Below are 25,988 nucleotides of genomic sequence, written 5' to 3'. Positions count from 1 at the left end.
TATGCTGCTGTTTCCATATGAAAATGATACAGAAGTAATCAGTCAGTCTCTGGACTCTTTCTTTAGGACGGGAAATAAAACTTCTTTGTAAAATTCATGACTATTACAAAAATGATAGAAAAATATATCCATATTTCTATAGGGCTTTATGGTTCCTACACTTTTTATTGTAAAAATATAATCTACTTTTTTGTATCCCTAGCACTTGGTACAGATCTGACATGTAATAGGTATGTAATAAACTCTTGCTGCTTGATTTCTTCATAAGGATCTTGGAGGTTGGTATTGCAAATATCAGTGTTGCCATTTTGTAGACAAAAATGGCTGAAGTTCAGAGAAGTGATGTAACTTGTTCTGGCTCACCTTATTTGGTAGTAGAGGTGAAATGAACACTAACTCTTGAACTAGATATGTGGTAGATGGTGGTGGATGAAACAAAAGCATGAGTAGTCTCCTGGGATGGCCTTTGTCTTGCCACCATTACACAAACAGGAGGATGGGCAGAGACTAAACATCAAGACTTTCTGACTCTAAGCCCAATGTTCTTTCCAATAGAGCACACTGCCTCTTCTACTTGCTTCCCAGTGGGCTGATTCCAAGAGCTGGCATGCTTGATTTGCAAAGGGAAAGCATACATCGTCATGTATGATCACCATACCTGTCACAAGCAACAACTCAGTGCTCCCCCCCCCCCATAGCTGTTTGGAGTTGTCATAAAGATTCACAACAAGAAACATAATTTGTTTGTGTCCCTTTTTGTGCATATGCAACATACAAAACACCTTGATAGTTTTCCAAATTTGCTACCATCATGTTACCAAATGAAGGCTTAGACCAGAATATTTTGGTTCCATTAACACCCAGGAAGATTCTAGTATTGAAGAACATAAATCTCCATGTTGGGGGTCACATCCCCAACTTCCAAGTAGAACAGGCCTTATGTGACCAGCACTGCCTGTCCATTACTCACAGTAATGAGGAGTGAGAGCCAAGGTGGTCTGAGACTCTATTTATTACAAAGACTGCATCAAGATTTATCATCTTGGTACCTGCTTCTACTTCCTACATCATACATAAGCACATTCTAACCTATAGGAGATATATGATTCTCTACAGGAAGCTACAAGTAGATATGATGTGTGCATTCCTTTCCTCATAGGGATAGTCAAAATACTCCCCTCTAAAGTCTGGCATGCCTCTCCTAGGAACTGCCACATTGCTCCTTTGGATAAGACCCCCTTCCTCCCAAATGCCATCTTGTTCACCCTTACAAGGCTACCCTCAGATTACCTGAACTGTGCCCTGTGTGATGTGGCAGGGGGTTGGCAAGTAACAATCTCTAAGACTCAGTGTCTCTATAGAATTTATTTGTTAAGGCAGAGATTGAATTAAGATCTACACTGGAGGAAGATGAATTTCATAGGCTAAAGAAGCCAAATTTTTTTAGTTTATTTATCCCTCAATAGGGAAGTGAACTCAAAACTCACAATTATTTCTCATCTTTCTTGAAGAATATTATTGATTCATTAAATCCTCTCATCTTTTGTTATAATTTGAGGAATTTTCTAGGACTGCAGGGGGCTCTGCTTATTTCATGCATGATCAAATGGTCTTCTGCCTAAAACTTTGCAAGCTACATTGTCTCCAAAACTTCCACAAGTTGGCTATGAATATGTGCCGTGGAAATATTTTTCATTCAAGCTAAAGACTCGAATCCCGACTTGCACTTTGTCTGGGGAACACATGTCTAGGAGAGCAGCTGTCTGAGAAAAGCACAGCAGGTCTGGGGCAAAGGGGAACACAGGGAGACTGAGCAAGTCTTCCCCTAGATGCTTCTATCTTGCCGAAAGGGTGGGGGAACAGCTGGGAGGAGGCATGAGCTGATTTCATTAGCACTCCCCCCTACTCCCAACCTCAGCATGCAGTCAGGCAGTGTACTGTGGGAATCAGAGGGAATGGAGGTGATGTATCATTGATTAATCAGCCTATCAAGGCAGTAGTTAAAGAAGATGGTGATAGGGAAATATAAGCAAATGCCAGGAGATATTGAGAGGTAATGGAGTAGCATGGACTCAACAGCTGGGTTCTGGGCACATCTATCATGTGTAATGTTTTATATGCTCTCTTGATTGTCTTCTTCTTAGCAGCTATGGAATTTGTGTTCCTGAGATGCTGTGTGTATGTTCCTGACTCTTAGCCAGCTGCCTAGGAGCCAATATTGCTATACTTGTGGGGATGATGAACAGGAAATGGTTGGGATCCGGGCATTATTCAGTCACTCTCTCACTGTAGCCAGAATTAGAGACCCTGGCTTTTCATATGTCAGTCATTTTAATAATGAGCATTTTTAAATTAAGGATCATAAGGTAATGAAATCATAGGATTTAGGGCCAAAAGCCTTGCAGATGAACCTGGTCCAGTCTCCAAGTTATCTAGACAAGGAAACTGAGACCGGAAAAAGGATCTGAAGGTAATTGAAGAACATTTATTCAAGTGCTTTAATTCTTACAAAGTACTTACCTCACGACATTTCTTCAAGGTAAAAAGTTACCACTCACATTTTATAATTAAGAAACAAGCTCTGAGACAAAGTGATTTGCCTACTGTCACACGCCTAGGAAGCATCTGTGGCAGTATTCATGCCCAGGGCTTTAGACACCATTAATTAGCACAGACAAAATTTGAACTAGTGCTTTCTAGCACCAAATCCAGTGCTCTTTCGCCTCCATTATAGGGACTGAGAATTCCAGAATAAAATGGCTTTTTTGTGTGTGTGTTTTTTGTTTGTTTTTTTTACCTTGACCTGCCCCTCCTTGCCCTCTCACAGTACTGCTACAAGTTTGCTAATCAACAATTGTACCAGCAATGCCATGACTATACTCTGTGTAATAACACAGGGTGACTTTCTTTAGTTTGGGCAAAATAACCAATGACCAAAATTTGGTCATTTTAGCTCATTCAGTTCAGTGAAAAGAGGCAATATGATTTAGTAGATAAAGAATTGGCCTTAGAGTCCAGATGATTAAGATTCACATTTTGCCTCCTATGATCTAAGGCAAGTTCCTTAAGCTCTCAATACTAATTCTTTAAAACTATAAATTATGAAGTTATTGCTGATCTGGGTCAGTAGAGTTTTTTCCTTAGGACTCCTTCCTCTTTGATATACTTATGAAACCAAAGACCAGAACTCTTATTCAGTCTGTCAAATAGCAGGTCAGTTTAATCAACCAGTGACTTCAATGATAGATGGATTGGTAAATAGCTCCATCAATAAATAGATAGATAGATATAGATGAAAACAATTTTTTTCATCTCATGGAACTGAATGAATTGCTTGGTCTTGTTATAACCCTATATGGAAGCTCTTAGTATATAATGCTCAATGTCCCAAAGTTTCTTCCAGTTTAAAAAAAAAATGAAACTTTTAAACAACTTTTTGAAATAGTTGGAATTAGAGCTTTTGGAGTCAGACAGTGAAAGGAATATATAGGAATTCTGTTTCATTTTATCTCTGTCTCTGTTTAACCACTCAATGGGAGCCCTGACTGTTACAATCAAGGAAATGGGAAATTTGTGTATTTGAAAAAGTTGCTTATGAATTTCATCATGGAGTTGTCATGCACATAATAGCCCTGAAAACCAGATTCCGTGATCCTCAGATGTGACCACATGACAATTTATTTTACTTCAGGTCCTCAAAATAGTGTTTTACTACTTTGCTGATTCTTCCTTATAAACTAGAGGTTATATAACATGTTAAAGACTTGTAGCCAGGAAGGGAAAAACAATACCAGGGCTGAAAAACAATTCCCTTGCCATTCAAACTTTGTCCTAAATAAAAAAAAAATGGGGGACATCATAAAGAGTTTCAAAAGTATGCCTCACTGAATATCCTCTTGTTATTGTTTTTCTAGTCATTAGAAGAACAATGCTTCCTCACAGCCTTAAATAGTTAATTCACTTCATAAAGATCTAACCTACTATTGGGAAGCAACAAAGGCTATATCATCACAAAGAGGACAAAGTAGACTTGGGACAATTACTTGGTGATTCATGAGAAAAGATAGCTAGGAAATAGGCAAAATATAGAATTTTAAAATTCAATAGTGATAACCCAAGTTTCTGGTGTAATTAAATAGTATTTAAAAATGGGGACTTCTTTACACAATGTGGGCAGTATTTGGAAAAAAATTTGGAAAAACTACTCAAAAACAGTCTGTGTTTACCCATATAGCCAGCTAGCCCAGCATGATGGGTGGGATTTTTTTTTTTTTTCTTTTTAAGCCTCGGGTATGTTAAATTGATAAGCAATTGCTCCTTTTCTGAATAGCCAATCCTATCATCTTACCATTCATGGTCCTGTGCTGAGTACTTTTGGCTGTTAAGGCAACTGGATCAGATTAATCATTGGGTATATGATTTATTGGCAAATGATTTTCTCATTGGATTGCTCATGCAGGCACAGCCAGAGTGCCTCCTAAATTGCCCACGTTTCTTATTTTATTGAATCAGCCGAGATTGAAATCAATGAAAAGTACGTGGTTCAAACTAATTCTTTGAAAAAGTATTCTACAATATTCATTCAACAAACATTTATAAAGCAGGCACTATAAAGAAAGCACTAGATGCTCAAGGAAATATATAGATAAAGATTTACCTCAGCCCTTAAGGGATTTATAATTTAGTAGAGAAAATAAGATATGTGCATTGATAATACAATAATTTAAATTAAAATATGATCAATAAATAAGAAAAACATCTAGTTCCAAGAGACTTGATGAAGGAGAAATTGCTTTCTTCTGGAAGAATCAGGAAGACTTCATGGAGAAGGTGACCTTTCATTCCTTTGATTGACAAGTACCCATAAATGGTGATGGGAGCATGGGGGAAGAAGGACATTCTATGCATAAGGAATAGCAAGCAAAGGCCTTTTGTAGGGAAATATGTGAATTGCAACATGAAAAACTTATGTTATGGAGAGAGCTTGAGAATGTGGCACTCCCTGCCAACACAAGCCATTCTTATATCCTTTTATTCTCTAGTTTTGTATTTCTGCTCATACCATGCAGGAAAAAAAAAAGGGTACTTTTTTTTTTTTAAGAGGGAGTCATTAACTTTTTTTACTATATTCCCAAGAACTGCAATTATGTAGATTGAATAGTGGAGCTTAAGGTCATGGGGCAAGGTCTGGTTGCTGGCATTCAGGAGTGTTTGATTCCCAGGGCTCCATCTACTAGAGCAATCTTCCTCTTGAATTTGAAGAGGAAAAAGCTCTATTAGCACAACATTTAAATTAATGGCCACACAGTGCACCATGGAGTTGACTAGAAGAGGGGCTAACCCCTGAGTCACCCTCTGCTCAGAGGGCCTACATGCCAGTACTATGTATAAGGTTTAAACAGAGCTAATGAGTTCCTCTCTTGTCTTTCCATGAGACTATATGTATAAGCACACAAAACTCATATACACAAAGAAATAGGGACTTCTGGGTTTTTGAAAAAGTTATTTCATTCATTTAAGTAGGTTCTAAAGTCTTATTGATTTTCAGAACTATTCTCTGACTTTACCCCTTGCCCCTGCTTTGGCATGTGCTAATTATTAGTTCATAATGTTTCTAAGGTTAGCTTAATGAGAACAGGGGAGGGAAATGTCTACATCGAACCGGGGATGTTTTCCTTTGATTTCTTTTCTCTCTCTCTCTCTTTTTATTAGTGTCAGTCCTTTTACCATGAGTAAAAATCTTGAAAAGATTTAAAAAAATTTCCAAAGCCTATTCTGTGTGAATCTTTTTGTGCCTTTTTGGGAAGAAAAATAGGAAATTTTATTAGCATAGTTGTGTCAAGGCTCACAATCACAGTTGTCTTGTGAATCTTATTTCATTAAAGAGCAATTATAATCAAAGCAGGATGGTTTCCAGACACTTCCTTAGGATTAGATACAAACCTCAGTTGGGAGGTGAAAGCTGCTTAGCCTTCATTGTGATTTTAATTAAAGGGAATTAAAGCCCAAAGGAACAAATTGTTACAAAATCAAATAAAAGCCACACCAGAATGATAAGATTGAAAAAAGCAATAGTACTAAGGAAATTGTGAGCTAAGGCTTTCCATTTGTCTTCAAATGGCTCCTGATCATTTATTAAAAGTATCACAGGAATCTATGGAAAAGAGTATAGGAAAGTGGCAACAAAAAGTAAGTTAAATAAAATTGTTCCTTTCCCAAATTTCATTTACTATTTCATTTAATGTTCCTTTTAATGAAAGAGTAAATGAAAATAAAGGGGGAAAAGGACTTTTTTTTCACACTGCACAAAGTACATTCTGTTTATACTTAGAATGATTGTTAGTATACTTTGACCCCAAATAAGTTTGAAATAAAATTTTCAAGTATCAAGTCATTAACAAAATAGACATATTTCCTCATATGAAAACATTTAGAGTAAACAACAATAACAAAAGATCCTAGGCTGAGAGATGGTATGATAAAATATATTCTACTAGGCCAATTCCTGTCATATCTGAGATCCTACTGGCATATCTTCAATGATATGGGAGGGATTTCAGAGCAATTAATCAGACATACAGATACTTAATCTGAATTACTGGCTCATCATGAATTTCTTCCTATAATCTGATGTGGTATGGCAATGTCCTTATTTTGGCAATATGTATGAGTATCAGAATGATGATAGTGCCCACAAAAAACTCCTATTTGTAATAATCCTTTAAGGTATACAAAGCATTTTTTATATGTCTACTCTGTAAGGTAGGTATATTTATCCCCATTTTATAGATGAAGAACTTGTTAAAGATGTGTTTCTACTTTCAAAAGACAGCTCAGAAATCAAAAAAAGAGGAGATTCACTTTAGATTAATAAAATACTCTTGATGCTACTAAATTTAACATGATACATTAATTTCATCAAATCCCAGAACATAGCAGACCCTCCATAGAAGATCTGTAGTCACTCAAAGAATTTTGAATTAACTATGCACTCTGGAAAAACACAAGTGGATGAAAAATGCCTTTTGCGTAGATGATGCTCTAAATTGAATGGGCATCCTAATTTTATTCATACTTCAATAATTGACAGATGGATAATAAGCTGGGTCCAGAACTGAAAAGGAGGAGGACGGACTGGAAACATATTTGAGAAACTGCGTGCCACATTCAATTATCTTAAACATCTTTCTGAAATAAAAACAAAATGTATCTTTAACATCAATATTCGTTCAGCAATGAAAAAAATGGCTATGAGTCATACAATATCACAATCCTTGATTTAATTCCCTTAGGAATTACATGTGATTCACCAAAATAGCAATGATGCATGATGGGCAAAAATAGCTGCAACATATTAGCAAGGATTAATTGTGAGCAAAAAGTGACATAAAAACTATCAACGAGTTGTAACACCAGAAAACGAAGTGGGTTGACTATGTAGCATGAATCCGGGATAACAGATGGATAGCTTGTATGTCACACTGGTACCAAAATAAAGTCCCAGAGGAAGCTCCACAGAATGTTTGGTGGATTCTCTGGGGAAATTTTATGAGTATATATGGACAAAAGTCATGAAGGATGAAAAGGCAAGGACTAGCTGCAATCTGTACCTTTTGAGGACATATGCATATAGATAAAATTAAAGATACACCAAAGTATCACCATTTGTTAGAGACAAGAAGATAAAGAAAGCAGAACTTATTACATTAGAGAATTGGTATAATACAAGATAAATGAAAAAAGCAAAAGTACTTAACTCCTATTTTGTATTCATATTTTCTATCAAGGAAAATTAGCTTTTAATTGAAAATGATAGGACATACAGTTGAGGGAATTAAAGCTTAAGATAGGTAAGTAAATAGCAAGCAAATTCTCTTTAAATGAGTTCAGTCAGAATCCTGGTCCCTGGAAACTTCTTTTTCTTATTAACAATGTGTTCATGGTAGAGGAATGCACTAGATGTGCAGAGAGCATAGGAATGGTGTTATCCCAATGTGCCAACACTCCTGGGAGTGAGTATTACCAGAATTCTAAAGACTCTTGATACTGGATAGCTCCTGTCCTACAGCCTATCTATGAGTTTGCTTATTCAATTCATTGGGAAAGTCTCAATTTACTCCCACTTGCTACATTTATCTGTATGAACAATTATATCCTTCCAAGTGAATATAGACCTTTTGAGGACAGGATTTTTTTTTTTTTTTTTTTTTTTTTTTTGCCTTTATAACCATAATACCTAGGATTGTTCAGTTGACTTGATTTCAATTGAATGAAACAACTCTTATTTTTCCAATTATATCTTGTCTAACATTAGGTTTATTCCACCTGTAAATCCTTCTGGGAATAGTATAAAACAACAGGGATTTTTAATCCAGGGTTAATAGATCTTCATCCTTCCTTTCCTTGCCCCCCTCTACAAAACAGAGAGAGAAAAAAAAATCTTAACACTTTCTTGAACCTATATGGGAGGGGAGGGAGGGAAGCATCTTTATTTTCATTATCTTCTAATTGAAAATGATGATTTCCTTCAATTAAGGGGAAAAATACCTCAACAACATTATTCTTTTTTTTTTTTTTTGGCTTTTTATTTTTTTATTATAGTTTTTTATTTATAAGATATATGCATGGATAATTTTTCAGCATTGACAGTTGCAAAACCTTTTGTTCCAATTTTCCCCCTTCTTCCCCCTATCCTATCTCCCAGATGGCAGGGAGACCAATACATGTTAAATATGTTAAAGTATATGTTAAATACAATATATGTATGCATGTCCATACAGTTATTTTGCTGCACAAGAAGAATCGGTCTTTGAAATAATGTACTATTAGCCTGTGAAGGAAATCAAAAATTCAGGTGAACAAAAATAGAGGGATTGGGAATTCTATGTAGTGGTTCACCCTCATTTCCCTGAGTTCTTTCGCTGGGTGTAACTGGTTCAATTCATTACTGTTTTATTGGAGCTGATTTAGTTCATATCATTGTTGAAGATGGCCACATCCATCAGAATTGATCATCATATAGTGAACACAAAGGATTATATGGGTTTCATCAGATTGCCAAGGGGAACAATAACACAAAAAAAGTTTAAGAATCTCCACTCCAGAAATTTATATGCTATTAGTGAAGCATGAACTTCTTGAAATTATAAGTTTTGCTAAGCAACCAAAGGAGTGTTTCTTGAATCTTCATAAAATGTTCCTTTTCATGATAAGAGTAAACCAGGATAACATTCAAATAGGTATGAACATATCAATTAAGAAGGTTCACTAAAAGCTCATCAATCAGAAATTGCAAAGTCAGAGGTTGGTTAACTAATCTGAAGAGCAGAACTTGATATTCATAATGCTTGAACTGTCTCTGAAAGGCTGTTTTCCACTTATTCCCTGGTATAAATCTTAAAAGTTTGCAGGCTCTTCACAAAATAATTTGGTATAGAAATATGCTTTCCAAACTCTAGTTCATGGAACCACAGAGCCTCAGAGTTGGAAGAAGTGTCAGGGACCCCTTAGTCCTGCCCAAATCTAAGCAAGAGGTCTCTCTATGATATATCTAACAAGTATTCACATAACTTTTCCTTGAAGGAAATTAGTGAGGGTGGGATTTACTATCATTCAAAACTAGTGCCTTCCACTTTAATTGTTGGAAAGTTTTTTTTTTTTTTTAATTATATCTATCTAGCCCAGCTATTAGTTAGGCACCAAGAAAAACTACATTCTAAAAAGGGAAACAAGAAAAAACGTTTTATGCACATACATCTACATGCACACATATACATGTGGGTACACATATATACACATACACACATACATATGTTATATGAGACAGAAAGAGAATAAAAATATAATTTAATGCAAGATAGATAAATACACTGTCTTTAGGGAGAAGTCAGTGCAGTAATTATCAGAAAATGCTTAGTCAGTAGAACCAGTGACATCTATTCATTCCCATTTCCACAAGACCAGCTCTCTCCTTGCCACTTCTCTGTTTCCAAACCAGAGTCCACTACCATCTTCTCTCACAAAGCTGAGTTCTGATTTCAGCTCTGAAATTTAGTGGTAGCTTTCATGAATCAAATGCCTGCAAAGCAAATCCTTTAATTCCTCATTTAACCAGTTATTAAATATTTGAACTATCACTATTCTAAAGTAATTTGCATAAAAACCTCAACAACAATAACAACAATAACAACAACTCAGAATCCTGTGAAGCAATACAACAATTTGGCTGTCTCCAAATGTCCTTCTCATTATGGGCCCTCCTGTTCCAAGAAACTGACCCCCTATCAAGGTACCAAACATAGCACTAGTACACAAGATGCCCAGGGGAGGGAAATGCAGGCACAACACCATGCTCCACCAGCTGCCTTTCTCCAGTCAGCACACTAGGGAACAGTGCACAGAGACAAGCCTTCATCAGAGAAACTTCCCAGGAAAAGCAGACAAAGCAGCTGTGCACTTGCCCAACTGAGGAGACTTACCTGGGTTAGGCTCACGTGGTGGGAAGAATTAAATCTGCCTAAAGGCAACAAAGTAAGGATCAGTTAGATTGCTTCTAGAGTTAGGGGGCCTGGAAGGCAAATAACCACTCCAGAGAAAATGATCTCTTCCCTACTTTGATGAAATCCATAGAATTTTATTTGTGCCACTCATGTTGTCACACTTTTTAGTTCTTTATTTAAAAAATTTATGTGTGCATCTATCACCCCTTTTACTTGATTGTAAGTCCTTCTAGGGTAGGAACTGGACTACATCTTAAATGATGGTCCCTGTATTATATTCTTTAGAGAATATACTACATACAGTGCCTCACACATAGTAGACATTTGATAAAGAATTATCAAATAAATAATGGTAAAATGATCTTCTTAAAACCCTTATATTTTCATGTTTAATCACCCACAATTGCTTATCTGTGAATTTCAAACACGTATAACAATAAAACTAGAATTAGAAAATTAGAATTTATAGATAGTGCTCACATATAAACTATATACATGTACATATATATACCTATATGTGTGTGTGTGTATGTGTGTGTGTGTGTATCTTAAAGTTTACAAAGCACTGCTAAAATTTTATCTCATTTGATCCTCAGGACAAGACTGGAGATACGTGCTATTATATCCACATTTTTCAGATGAGGAAATTGAAGGAGACAAGTGAATTGCCCAGTTACTTAAATTTCTGAGATTAGATTTGACCACAGGTTTTTCTGACTTCAGGTTCAGCATTCTATCCACCATGCTACCTAGCTATCTTTATGTCTGATTTCTTTTCACAATCTGACCCCATCTACGCATCTGATCTCTTCCTCTAGCAGTTCTCCTAAGCTCTCTTCACTACAATTAGACCAATCTTAGAGATTTACAGCTGTTCAAAATTTGAAATAAATTTAGAAATCACCCACTCCAGCTTTTAAGCCATTGCAAGAATCTATTCCATAATATTCATGAAGGATGGAGATCTCTCTCTGTAGAATAACTAGGTTTCAATTTTATCTTGCAGATGAGATGAAGAGACTCATACCAGATAATAGTGAAGTGAAGTAAATTCTGGACTACATGAATGACAACATAGTCTAGAAGATAGAGTGCTAGACTTGGAGTTAGGAAGATCTGATTCAAATTCTGCATCACTGGCAGAGTCAGTGAACTCAGTTTCTGTATGTGTAAAATGAGGGGATTTGATTCAACAACTTTTAGATTCCTTTTAGATTTAAATCTATGATACTATTTATGGTCTGATGTTGACTTAGAGGGAGGTCTTTATTGGTATATCCTATAAATCTGTCTTTGATTCTATGCTTTTTAGCACTTTTATTCAAGAGTAAGAGACTCTTTGCCATATGTGTAGATGTCTAAGAATTGATAGGGAGTCATTAAGTAACTGAGTCAGAAGCCAAAAAATCTTGACAAAATGTTGAGTCAAATTTAAACAGAAGAAATATAATAGGAATAACTGCAAAATTCTACACTTAGATTTGAATAATTAATTAATATAGGATAAAAAAAAAGTATGGCTGGAAAACAGTGTAACAGTTTATGTAAAGGAGTTATGGGGACCTGGTGATTCACAATTTTAATGAGTCAAATAAACCAACCAGAAAAAAAAAAAACACTAATTTTATGTTAGGTGCATTAAGAAAGGTCTGGATTTAGAATGGGACTGAGAAAATTCCACTTCTTGGGGCAGCAAGGTGGCACAGATAGAACACCAGACCTGAAGTCAGGATGACCAGAGTTCAAATCTGGTCTCAGATAATCCTACCTATGTCTCCCTGGGCAAGTCACTTAACCCCAATTCCACTTCTTTTTCCCTGGCTAAATCACATTTGAAGTGTTGTTTTCCATCCTGGGCACCATATTTTGAGGACAAACTTGACAAACTATTGACAGTTGACAAACTATTATGCAGTCAAAAATGGATATGTAAAAACTTTGGGGACTTAGACCTTCAGATCAGGGATTGTAGATAGAGAGAATAAAGGAAAAAAAAACCATATAGGAAGGTGGAGAAGTGATGAGAAAGGCTATCATGTAGAAGACAGGCTGTTTCGAATTTCCATTCTACCCTATAAAGACATTGCTTCCAAAACAGTTTTCTATTAGTGTAGCTCTAACCATGCCACTTTCTTATTCAACCAAAAATATTGACTTCCTATTGCCTCTAGAGTAAACAACAAATTCCATTACTTAACTTTTATAGTCTTACACAAACTGACTCTAACCTACCTTTCCAGTTTCATTGTACATTACTCTCCTTCCTAAATTCTAGGGTACAGTTAAATTGGATGTTTCTATATTCCTCCCTCATAATATCCCATGGCATGTCTCCCTGGCTTCATGTCATCTGTCCCCTATGACAGCTAACCTCTCTCTTCCTTTAAAATGTATTTTATTCACCATTGTAAGAAGATCTTTTATTTAACTAATTTATATGTGAAAATAGAGTTGTTTTAAAATACACTATGGATTTTGGTATATGAGATAATACATACAAAAATACATACACACATATATACATACTTTATATAATCTTGTATCTTTCATTAAAATGTGAGCTCATTGCAACTGAAATTTGTTTTATGCATTTTCTCGTCTCCCCAGTATCTAACATAGTGCCTGGCACAGAGTAGGTGCTTAATAAATACTTATTATTGTTGTTGCTGTTGAGATGGGACATGAATCCAAGGCTGCCTGACTCCAATTATTGCAGTGTATCCCCACAGCCACACTATATCAAAAGACAGAGTGACCTTGCAGATGAAATCATGGATCCTTGGAGTATTGCAGAAATATGTAATGAGCAGTATGGGTGGTAGGACTTCCAGTTCAATTTCAGAGTGAAATGTCCCAAGGGAAATGCTTCCTCAATACCCTTCCCCTCTTAAAAACACTAATAGAAATGCCAAAGAGAAGAAAAGCTACCAGAATTCTTCAAAAGAAAAATTTTAAATGACTCTAAGATATGAACAAACTAAAGAATAAATATGCACGCACTCAAAAAGGAGTTATGGATGAAAAGAAATAAAGGTAAAAATGCCAAAAGAAAAAAAAAAGTACAGAAGTAACAGCAAAAGCAGCATCAGAAACAAAACTATAATTTTAGTGATAATTAAAGCACTGAGACAGGACAGCTTATACAAGATTGAATGCCCACACAGCAATGTACTGGTTCACACAACTTAGAAAAAATCCACAATGAGAAAACTAATGCAAAATAGTCATGACACAGGAATAAAGGGCAACCAACAATAGGAAAGGGAAAAGCAATGACAGGCAAAATTATTTTGTAAGTTTTTTTTTTAATGTAGAAATTATTTTTAACTTTACCTTCTCCTCATCTTCAACATCCAATCAATTGCCAAGTCCTGTTAAATTTTGCTTGCAGAATAGTTGCAATCCACCCCCACTTTCTATTCTCACCACTCAATTACAATTCACCATTTTCTCTCTCTAGGCTACTACAAAAATGGACATTCCTACTTCCCATACCCCTTCTCAATCATTACCACCTGCAATCTTCCCCCCTTGAATCTAAAAAAAAATACATATATAAAATATTTTAAAGAGCACTATTTGTAGTTAGAGGAACTAGGAACAAATTCTGACTATTGAATATTATTTCTGGGACCAAGGGCAAATCATTTTGTACTTTGTACTTCTTTTTCTTCATATGTGGAAGGAGGGTGCTAGACTTGATCGTATGGAAGCTCTTTTCCAACTTGAATTCTATGATCACCTCTATTTTTGCACCTTGATTTTATCACCTGTAAAATGAAGTACTTGAAAGAGATGATGTCTGAGGTTTTGTCAAACTTTAAATCTATCATTCTTTGCACTTTCCATATTACTCATCTTAAAACATAACTCTTGTCATTACCCTATTTTAAAGACTTCAATGATTTCATATGAACCACCAAATAAAGTTTGAACTACTTAGCTTAGTATCCAAAATTCTCTGTGCTCTGAGACAAATTTGATATTTTAGACTTATTTTCTGCTGTTCCTATTCATATATATTCTACTACAGCCTAATAGCACTATTCTCTGCTCACCAAATATAACCCAAGGTTATATATTCTCTATCTTTGATGATGCCAGTTTCATTATCTAGAATGCCAGTGAACACATCTATGTCTATTGAAATCTTCTTCTTTGCATTTAATACCTCTCATCTATAGTGTCTTCTCTACTCTTCTTTCTAAGCCATCCTCCTCCTACTTTAGCTAGTTGTATTCTAGCCTTCTTTTGCTCTCTTTCTTCTTCCATTATGCATTGTATCTCTTAAATGATGTCTTCATCTACCTTATAATGTAATGATTTTGTGTATGACTAATTTTCCCTGCTAGATGACACCATTTTTAGAGAGCAAGGACAATGTTTGAGGATTCCACATATAGTAAAATCCCCATCCACTTTTATTGAATTGAGAAAACCCAGAATGCAATCTCAACAAAAAAAAAAATGAACTTTCTCAAAGTATATACATACTTAATTAAAAAGTTAATGAAAAAAAGTCAATGACTAACTCATTCTTTTGAGCAGTGTTTCAACTTCTTCATATAATTACAAAATTTTTTTGAGCTACAATTGCTATCACCTGTTTTCAAGTCACATAATATTTTTCTCCATGTGATAAAGGAAAAAAAAAGGTTTACACCTTTAATTTCAACAGCTATCATGATGGAATAACAACTTAATCATAGTGTCAGAATTCAAAGTGATGGATATCTTGCCACCTACTATGCCACTCTATATGACCAATAATGAAAACATATACACGCGAGCACACACACACACACACACACACACACATTTACATGACAAGGCTCCAAATGTTTTGGATGCACATTTGCAGATGACAGATAACATTTACTAAGTTCGTGCATATGATATTTAGAATACTAACTGCTTTGTACCCACCACCTCTTTATGTATGAATCCTTTGTAATGAGACTAGACTATATGTGAGAATGATATTATGAATTTGGGTGGTTTTAAATGTTCTGGACACTTATTCAAAGTGCTGAGAGGAATAAATAATATTCAGGGTGACAAAAAGGAGATCCAAAAAGATTTTGACAAGATGAAAAACTAGATCCATCTAGTAAGATGAAATTTATTTGGGATAATGATAAAGTCCTTCATTTGAGGAGCAACAGAATGAGTACATAAATGTATTGTAGAGGCAGTGGTTGAATTGAAAAAGATCTGGATTATAGTAGTGAACTTCAGGATCATAAAAAACCTCAGGCCAACAAGTTTGCAGCCAATTTTTTCCAATTGATTTTTGTTAATAATTATGTCTGGGGCAAGGGGAGTTATTCAAAGCACTGCCATATTCTGTCCTGTTTAGACCTCATCTGTTCCCTTATACATTACCACATTCTAGGGAGGATGTTGACAAGTTCCTCTGGGTAGCAAGTTGGATGGTGAATGGACTTGAAATTATATCATAAAAGGATTAATTGATGGAACTGAGGATATTTAGCATGAAGAAGAGAAGATTTGGGGGGTGGGGGAATAACAGTGATTTTCAAATATTTGATAGGTTGTCATAGAAAAGAAGGATCAGACTAATTGTGCTGGGCCCTCTGGGGAAGTTGCAGGAAGGCAGATTTACATTCAATAGGGAAGAACTACCTAACTATGTGCAGAGAGACCAGGCTGTCAATTATTGCTGAGGGAAAGCAGGACAAGGCTTGTCAGTATTTTCAGTCTTCTCCCATCTACCCAGAACTTGTGATTTTCATAGGACTGAGGAGCATAAAAGGGAAGGAACTAAAGACACTTTCTTCATTATATTTAAGGGGATTTGGGGGTTTGGTAGAAAGGGCATAGATTTAAAGACAGAGGAACTGGGTTAGAATCTACCAGTGGTTCTGACCTCAGTATTGACTTAGTCACTTAGACCATTGCGTTTCAGTAAAATGAGTGGGGAATGGAGAACTGCTAAAATTCCTTCTATCTCTAAAATCTATGAACCTAGAATTTTCACTCTGTTCCTTTTCTATTTAAGGCAGTAGAGCCTGATAATACTTGCCCCAGGGGAGTAGATTAAAAGGAAAATTGATTTCTCCTCTTGTCAGATGAGATTGAAAGTCAGTGAATCTGTAGAGAAAAGAGTTCAAACAGCAGGTATGATAGATATCTGCTATCTTCTGATACATCTTGACTAAAGGGAAATGTTTCAGAGCTATTGGCTAAGAGCTATAGCTATGGTCAAAATAATGTGCTAATATCCATGCAAATGAAATGGTAATTGAAATAACTCTGAAATCCTTCATTTGAGGTACAACAAATCAACTGCCAAAATATATAACCAGATATGAGTTTATGTGGAATTATAGTGGACCACAAGCTTAGGAGGAGCCTCAGTATGATGAGGTATCCCCAAAACTGAATTTATTTTTATTTACTCATAGAATTATAATGTCTAGAAGAAAAGTCATTGATAATGTTAATATAGTCTACCTGGGTGGCAGAGAAGATAGAGTTCCAGGGCTGGAATCAGAAAGACTTGAATATGTGAAATGAGAATATGTGAAAAGTCAAGAATGACATCAAAGTTCCAAGTTTGGGAAAAAGGTGGAGATAGAAAGAGATATAGTGAATTTTATTTTGGATAGGTTGATTTTGAGATTTCTAATAGATAGTTGGTTCTATGAAACTGGAGGTCAAAAGAGAATTTAGAACAAGATAAATAGTTCTAAGCACCATTTCTATACAGATAATAATAATGGAACTGAATTGAATTTACAGAATTACCAAGGGAGATCATAGGGAGACAAAGATCCATGGCAGATCCTTAAGGGAATGGGTGTGACTTGGAGGAAGATCAAGCAAAGGATATGAGAAGGAGAAATAAGACATTTTTATAGGAGAATCTGGCAAGAGCAATGTTATGAAAATCTAGAGAGGAGACAGTATGCTTGAGAAGAGGGTGATTGATACTACTGAACTTTATAAAGAGGTCAGGAAGAATGAGGATTGACAAAGGCAATTTTTAAATTGTCAATGTTTGACAATTTAAAAAAAAATCATTGGCACCTTTAGAAAGAACAATTTCAGTTGAATAATAAGACAGAAAGCTAAACTGCAAAAGGTAGGAAGAGAGTGAGAGGAGAAAAAGTGAAGATTTCATAGAAGGTTGTCTCACAGAGTTTAGACACAAAATAGGAGAAATAAAAGGTAGTAGCTAGAGTTCAAGTGAGATTTTTTCTTATTTTCTTAAAGTTTTTTTTTTTCTTATAGTGTTCTTATTTTCTTGTAATTTTTTAAAAAACTGAGTGAGACACCAGTATGTTTGTAGAGGTAGGAGTAGAGGTGATATAGCAAGGTCAGTCTGTTGGAGATGTCATGGATTTGGATCATGTAGAGAGAGAGAGATTGACTCTGAAAAAGAGAAAGCCACCACTTCATATTTAATCAAATAAAAACATACAATATAATTTGAAAAATTTATTAAGTATGCTACAAATTTTTTTTGATGTGATATTTCTATCAATAGTTAGGAAAAGTAACAAAATTTCCATAATATTATTTTTTAACAGTACATGAATGAATAGAAAAGCTTTAAATATTTACCCTCTATACAAACACCCCCCAAACGCTGTGCTAAATAGTAAGGTTGCAATTATAAAAAAAAATAGTATTGGGAGTTGCAAATGTAATCAAATGAATAACTTTACCTACATACATAGATTCATCATTCACAAAGCAAAACAAGAAGGTTGTAGTTTTCCTATTAATTGATTACAAAGGTATTTGAGGTATTAAATATACAATGTTCCTTCCCAATTAACCCCTTTCTTTCTATCTACAATGGTTAGCATAATACCTGGCATGTAGTAAAATCTTAATAAAGGTTGGTGACTACAAGTAGAGATGGTCTAAATTTTTTTTGCTTATGATTTGCCATTTCATTTTAATCAAGTCATTAGCTATAGATATCACTAACATTTCTTCTATATAATATATCTAAATAACAGAGTCAGATTTGAGTTCATCTCTTTTGGCTTTTAATCCACTGCTCTTTCTACTGTACCATGCTGTTGTCCTCCATGATCTTCTTTTTTATGATGTCAGACTTTCCTTTTCCAAAAAAAATTTCTAAGCAATCCATTCTTTGACCTTGACTTTCTAAAAAAAAAGAAAGAAAGATTCTGGAAATTGTCCTAAACCACATTTGTAGAGATGTATAGTTGAAGATCCTTCTTACTTGTACCAATTTTGGTCCTTCAAATAAATTCTTGTCAAAAGAAAACTTGCTATAACTGAGTAACCCAAAATCAACCAGAATTCTCCCATCAGTACAATTTTTTGATCCAACTGTGAATCAGAAATAACTCTTTTCCAAACAATAAACATAATTGATATTACCAGTGTTGCAAAGAAAAAATCTACAAGCATTAGAAATATAAAGTACACTTCAAAAAAATAACAGTAGTTATGAATACTAGTGATAAATATTGTAAGTTATATTTTTATGCATTAGAAATTTTTTTTAACACGATGTTTCTGTATTTCTGCTACTTAAACACTCTTTTGTTTTTCCTGGTACTAGCTGGGCTTTCTTGAGAGGATTTTCCATTAAACCAATTATGAATTTGTCCTTCAGAAGGCTATATTGTTTCATTTTTTTAAAATTAGGAACAATAAAAATTTAAACCAATTAAATTAAATTTAATTGATGTACATTTCAAATAATTTTCCATATCCATTCTTGAATTAATTCAATTTTTATTAAAAGTTGCCCTTATTAGAGGAAACTATCTTATCCTATTGTACTCAGCAAAATGAATGAATGATTTTGAGAAATATGACAGATATTATAGTCCTTTTAATTTCCTCACTAAAATTACTTAATTTCAAATTCAAATTTAGTCAGCCGCTTGATGACATAATTCATGTTTATCAAAAGCCTCTACCAACTAACAGTGACAGTAGCAGATCATGTGTATGCCAAGATTTGACACCACATTTTACATTGTTAGTGTATAGAATATTAAATAATCACCACGCTGTATTTCCTGTCAGTTGGGATGAATTTTATTGGTTTTACTTGGGAGTTTTTTTTCACTGAAACAAAATTGAGATACTTATGGAAATATTATATTTTAATATATAAAGTCATTTTTTGCCATTTCTTCATCCTTTCTCTTAAAAACCCTTCTTCCTCCCCTCAGTGGTATATGACCCATGCTTTGGAAAACTCTGGATCAAAATAATGATCATAGTGTAATCAGAAAAGTCATAGATTGAGAAATCGATGACAGTGGTTTTAATCTACCTCTGTTATCCTATTAACCAGGTTAAGATCACTTTTAATCTGGTTTCCATAAATATAAGATGAGGTCTTTGGACTAAATCTCTCTAAGCTCTAAAATAATATTTCTATGATCCTATATTAGATTTAGAAATCCAGATACTTGACAAAACAAAAACAAAATCAGTTTAGTTAAATAACTTCATGATGATAGGCTAGGTAATATAACCACAAAATCCATCTATATCATTAACAGCAAAATATAAGAAAGTGAAAGCAAGAGAAAAGGAAGGGGAAGAGAATGAGCATTTATGTTGTGCCTACTATAAGCCATCTACCATGCTAAGAATTTTACAAACATTATCTCATTTAATCTCCACAACAATCCTGTGAGGTACAATTTCCCTATTGTACAGTTGAAGAAACTAAACCAAATAGCCATTCAATGAATCACATAGGGTTTCCACAGAGAGTATTTGTCTAAAGTTAGGATTTGAACTCAGACTTCCTAATCTTAAAACCAACACTTTGTTCACAACTATATAATCTTTTATCAGATGTAGTAGCCCACGAATTAATATACAATATTTTAATAAAAATAGTACAATAATTTTCACAAAAATAAAGAAGAAATTAGATAATTGAAAAGATATCCAATATGCATGATTTGGTCAAGCCAATATAATCAACTTAGCAATGCTGCCCAAATTAATTTATAGATCTAATGCCAAATCACTCAAAATGTCATTGAATTTTTTCATGGAAATAAAATATATTTCAGGTTCGAGATGATAGTCTGTGCAAAAGTCATTGAGGTGAAAGATGAAATATCAAGTTCAGTGAATAACAAAGAGTCCAGTTTGTCTAAAACATAGAGTATGAGAAAAGATGTGGGGTTCAATAATTCTAGAAAGGTGGATGAGAGTCTAATCAGAAACACTTTATATACTGAGATGAGGAATTTGTATGTTATCTTAGAGGAAATGGTTTGTACCTGAAATTTCTTGAAATCCAATGGTGTGATATCATCAAATTTTGTGTTTAAAAGAATGTTTTGCATTAGAGAGTATAGGAATAAATGGACTTTTCCTTAAAATAGTCAATGGCATCTATTTAAAACCATCAGAAAGCATCATATGTGATGGGGATAAATGGAACCATTTCCAATAAGATCATGGATGAAACAAGGTTACCCACTACCACCATTGCTATTCAATATTGTATTAGAAATGCTAGCTTTGACAGTAAGAGAAGAAAAAGAAATTAAAGGAATTAAGGCAGGTAATGAGGGAATCAAACTATCACTCTGCAGCTGATATGATGGTATACTTAGAGAACCCTAGAAAATCAACTAAAAACTATTAGAAGTAATGCACAACTTTAGCAAAGTTGCAGGATACAAAATGAATCCCCATAAATCATCAGATTTTTTATACATCACCAACAAAATCCAACAGCAAAAGATACAAAGAGAAATTCCATTTAAAACAATTGTCAATAGGATAAAATATTTGGGAATCATCTGCCAAGGGAAAGTCAAGAGCTATACGAGCAAAACTACAAAACACTTCCCATACAAATAAAATCAGGTCTAAACAACAGGAAAAATATCAAGTGCTCTTGGATAGGTCAAGTGAATATAATAAAGATGACAATACTCCCTAAATTAATCTTATACCAATCAAACTCCCAACAAACTACTTTACTGTCCTAGAAAAAATAACAACAAAATTCATCTGGAAGAACAAAAAGTCAAGAATTTCAAGGAAATTAATGAAAAAAAAAACACAAATAAAGATGGCCTAGCTGTACTAGATCTAAACCTATATTATAAAGCAGCAGTAATCAGAACCATTTGGTAATGTCTAAGAAATAGATTAGTTGATCAGTGGAATAGGTTAGGTATACAGAACAAAATAGTCAATCACTATAGCAATCTAGTGTTTGACAAACCCAAAGACTCCAGCTTTTGGGATAAGAATTCACTATTTGATAAAAACTGCTGGGAAAACGAAAAACTAGTATGGCAGAAACTAGGCATTGACCCACACATAACACTCTATATCAAGATAAGGTCAAAATGGGTTCATAATTTAGACATAAAGAATGATATTATAAACAAATCAGAAGAACATAGGATAGTTTACCTCTCAGATCTATGGAGGAGGAAGAAATTTGTGACCAAAGAATAACTAGAAATCATTATTGGTCACAAAATGGATAATTTTGTTTCTATTAAGTTAAAAAGTTTTTGTGGAAACAAAACTAATGCAAACAAGATTAGAAGGGAAGCAAAACAAACTGGGAAAACATTTTTCATTCAGTGGTTCTGATAAAGGCCTCATTTCTAAAATATATAGAGAATTGACTCAAATTTATAATAGTTCAAGCCATTCTCCAGTTGACAAATGGTCAAAGGATATGAACAAATCATTTTCAGATGAAGAAATTGAAATTATTTGTAGTCATATGAAAAGTCGCTCTAAACCACTGTTGATCAGAAAAATGCAAAATAAGACAACTCTGAGATACCATCTGTAAGATTGACTAAGATGACAGCAAACAATAATGATGAATGTTGGAGGGGATGTGGGAAGATTGAACACTGATACATTATTGGTAGAATTGTGAAAGAATCCAACCATTCTAGAGGGCAATTTGGAACTATGCTCAAAAATTATCAAACTTGCATGCCCTTTGATCCAGCAATGTTTCTACTGGGATAATATCCCAAAATGATCTGAAAGGAGGGAAAGGGACACACATGTGCAAAAATGTTTGTGGTGGCCCTTTTTTGTAGTGGCAAGAAAGTGGAAACTGAGTGGGTGCCCATCAATTGGAGAATGACTGAATAAATTGTGATATATGAATGTTATGGTATATTATTGCTCTGTAAGAAATGATCTACAGGATGATTTCAGAGAGGCCTGGAGAGACTTACATGAACAGATGCTAAGTGAAATGAGCAGAACCAAGAGATTATTATACATGGCAAAACAAGACTTTATAATGTTCAAGTCTGATGGATATGGCTCTCTTCAACAATGAGAAGATTCAAACCATTCCCACTTGTTTAGTGATGAAGACAGCCATCTACACCCAGAGAGAGAACTATGGGAACTGAGTGTAGACCACAACATAATATTTTCATTCCTTCTGTTACTGTTTGCTTGCATTTTTGTTTTCCTTTTTTTGAGTTGAATTTATTAAGCTTCTACTATCCACAAGGCACTCTCTGTTTATAACTCAGAATTTAAAAAAGACAAAAGCAAAGCAGTTCCTTTAGTTATAACTATTTCATTCATTTTTTAGTTCAGTGAATCAAAGCAGCAAGATAACAATAAATATGTATACATATATTGGATTTAACATATATTTTATCATATTTAACATGTATTGGACTACCTGCCATCTAGGGGAGGGGGTGAAGGGAAAGAGGAGAAAATTTGAAACAGAAGGTTTTGCAAGAGTCAATATTGAAAAAAATTATCCATGCATATGTTTTGTAAATAAAAAGCTTTAATGAAAACAAAAACAAAAAAATGAATATTTTGGCACTTGTATGGGAGATGGATTGGAGAGGGCAGAACCTGGAGTTCAGAATTTCAATTAAGAGGTTATTGCCATAGTATAAATGAGAAATAATGACTGTATTTATAGGGGTGGTGATTCTGTGAGAGGAAGGAATAGAATGGAGGTAGAAATGACAAGTCTTGGCAATTGACTGGATATGGAAATGAGTCGAGAGTAGAATTGTGGATTACTCTAATGTTTTCACAGACATAGGAGAGTTTATAGTAGAGGTAATTTTGGAAGGGAAGATAATGAGTTCTTTTCCATTTTGAATTTATTGACTTTTAGATGCTTATAACAATATTCAACGAAAGATAGATAGTGGGCAGTTATCACGAGGGGTTGACATTTAGGAAAGAGGCTGATGTTAGATATATAGAAATGGAATTCATCTGCAGAGATGACAGTTGAATAAAGGGGAAGGAAGAGGAGGGGAGGGAAAAGAAGGGGAAGGGAAGGGAAGTGAAGGGAAGGGAGAAAAGGAAGGAAAAGAAAACAGGAAAGGAGAGGAGGAGAGAGGAGAAGGAGGGAAGAAATAAGGTTAAGTAACTTGCTTGAGGTCACACAGCTGCAAAGGGAAGGCAAGGAAAGGCAAGAGAAGAGAAAAGATGTTCACTGAACTAAAGAATGAATGAATTACTTAAAAATTAAAGGCACTGCTTTGCTTTTGTCTTTTTAAAATTCTCAACTATTAACAGAGAGTGCCTTGTGGATAGTAGAAGCTTAATAAATTCAACTCAAAAAAATTATGAAGAAAGAAAGAGGAGCAAAGGGGAATTTACTCTGCTAGATCACATTATATTTTAAAGTGGTAATTATCAAAACTATTTGATAGTGTATAAAAATAGAAAAATAGATCAATGAAGCAGGTTAGAAGCAGAAATAGAACTAAAAGTATGCATTAGACTAGACTTTGATAAATATGAGATCACAAAATATTAGGGGAGGGAATCATCATTCACTAAAAAGAAGCTATTGGGAAAATGGATAACAGTATGATGAAAAATGGGATTAAGTCTACACCTCACACTGTACATTGTAATGATCATTTGATCAATGTAGGTTAATCAAGAAAAAAATCATAAAAATGTAATAAGATGGAATGACAGATATAATTATGGAACAGGAATTCTTATTTTTTTCAACAGGCAGAAGAAATTGTAAGGATAGTTTTTACACAATTGAATGAATGAAAGAAACATTTATTTTTGTTGGTGTTGTTGCTTAGTCATTGAATCACATCCAACCCTATTTGGGGTTTTCTTGGCAGAGATACTGCAATGCTTTTCCATTTCTTCCTCTAGCTTATTTTCAGATGAGGAAAACGAAGTAAATTGACTTGCCTGGAGTCACAGAATAAATGTCTGAGACCAAAGGAAGATAAAGTCTGCATTCTATTCATTTTGCCATCTAGCTTTCCCAAAGTATTTATTAAACACTTACTATGTGCAAATCATTATACTAAGTCCTGAGGATGCAAATAGACAACTAAGAGAGTCCTTGTTTTCAAGGAGTTCATACTAGAGTGAGGAAGAAAGGATATGTGGAAAGTTTCAGTTGCAAGTCAAATGAAAATCTCCTGATAAAGTGTATGTTAATGCCTCTTCTTTCATATCATTTTTACAGACAAAATCATATTGAGTTCTGAAATTGAGCCATTTGACAACTCCAAAGACTTTGGTGACAATAACTTTCCTTTCTTGGTCTTCAGTAGCTGTAATTATAGCACATTTGCCAGACTACTTCTCCACTGAAGTAGCTTCTCACGATAATGAGGCCATTGGGCTGGTAGCCCCACTGCTAAAATTTCTAGCTTCCAGCATCACTATAAGGGTCTAATAAGATAAAAATTATAAACAATCAGCACAATACCTGGCTCATAGTAAATGCTATACAATAGCTATATCATCATCATCATCATCATCATCATCATCATTAATATTATTTTAAATATTATTATTATATAATGCTTCCAGAAAAAAGGAGAGAAGCAACTTGTGGGAAATATTTTCTCTGAAAACTGTTAAAAATATGACAGTAAAAGTCTAAAAGGAATTGAAATGAATTTATAGGAAGTAAGCTTTATTCCCCAATGAATTTTTAATTCTCCAATGAATTAGAGGGCAAAGCATATGAAATAAGATTAAAAACCACCTGAAATACCAATCAAACTCTCTATTAAGAAAAATGCAAATTAAAACAACTCAGATATCAAAGATAAACTGTCAAATATAGTTAAAACATTAAAATTCAATGTGGACAGAGCTATGAAGAGATAGTTACCAGAAGACAAAATGTTGGGACAACTACGATTTGTTTCACTATATTTGATGTAATTCATGAAAAGCAATAAAACTAATTATGCTTTTTTTTTTTTTTACAAAGAGATCCACTCTAGCTTTCAACAGTGTTGATCACTTCCTCCTGCAAGTGATTTTCTTTTTTTGTCTTTTTTTACATTACTTCTATTTCTTGATTCGTTAGTGAGCAAATTTGTTGAAACAATCAATAATCTAATGAAAAAAATTAAGTGAAGGTGGCCTACCTGTACTTGATCTAAAACTATATTATAAAGCAGCGGTCACCAGAACCATTTGGTACTGGCTAAGAAACAGAATAGCTGATCAGTGGAATAGGTTAGGTTT

Source organism: Antechinus flavipes, chromosome 6, assembly GCF_016432865.1.
Source record: "Antechinus flavipes isolate AdamAnt ecotype Samford, QLD, Australia chromosome 6, AdamAnt_v2, whole genome shotgun sequence".
In the NCBI taxonomy this organism is placed as follows: Eukaryota; Metazoa; Chordata; class Mammalia; order Dasyuromorphia; family Dasyuridae; genus Antechinus; species Antechinus flavipes.
The sequence above is the reverse complement of the archived record's forward strand: the minus strand, read 5'-3'. Positions refer to the sequence as shown.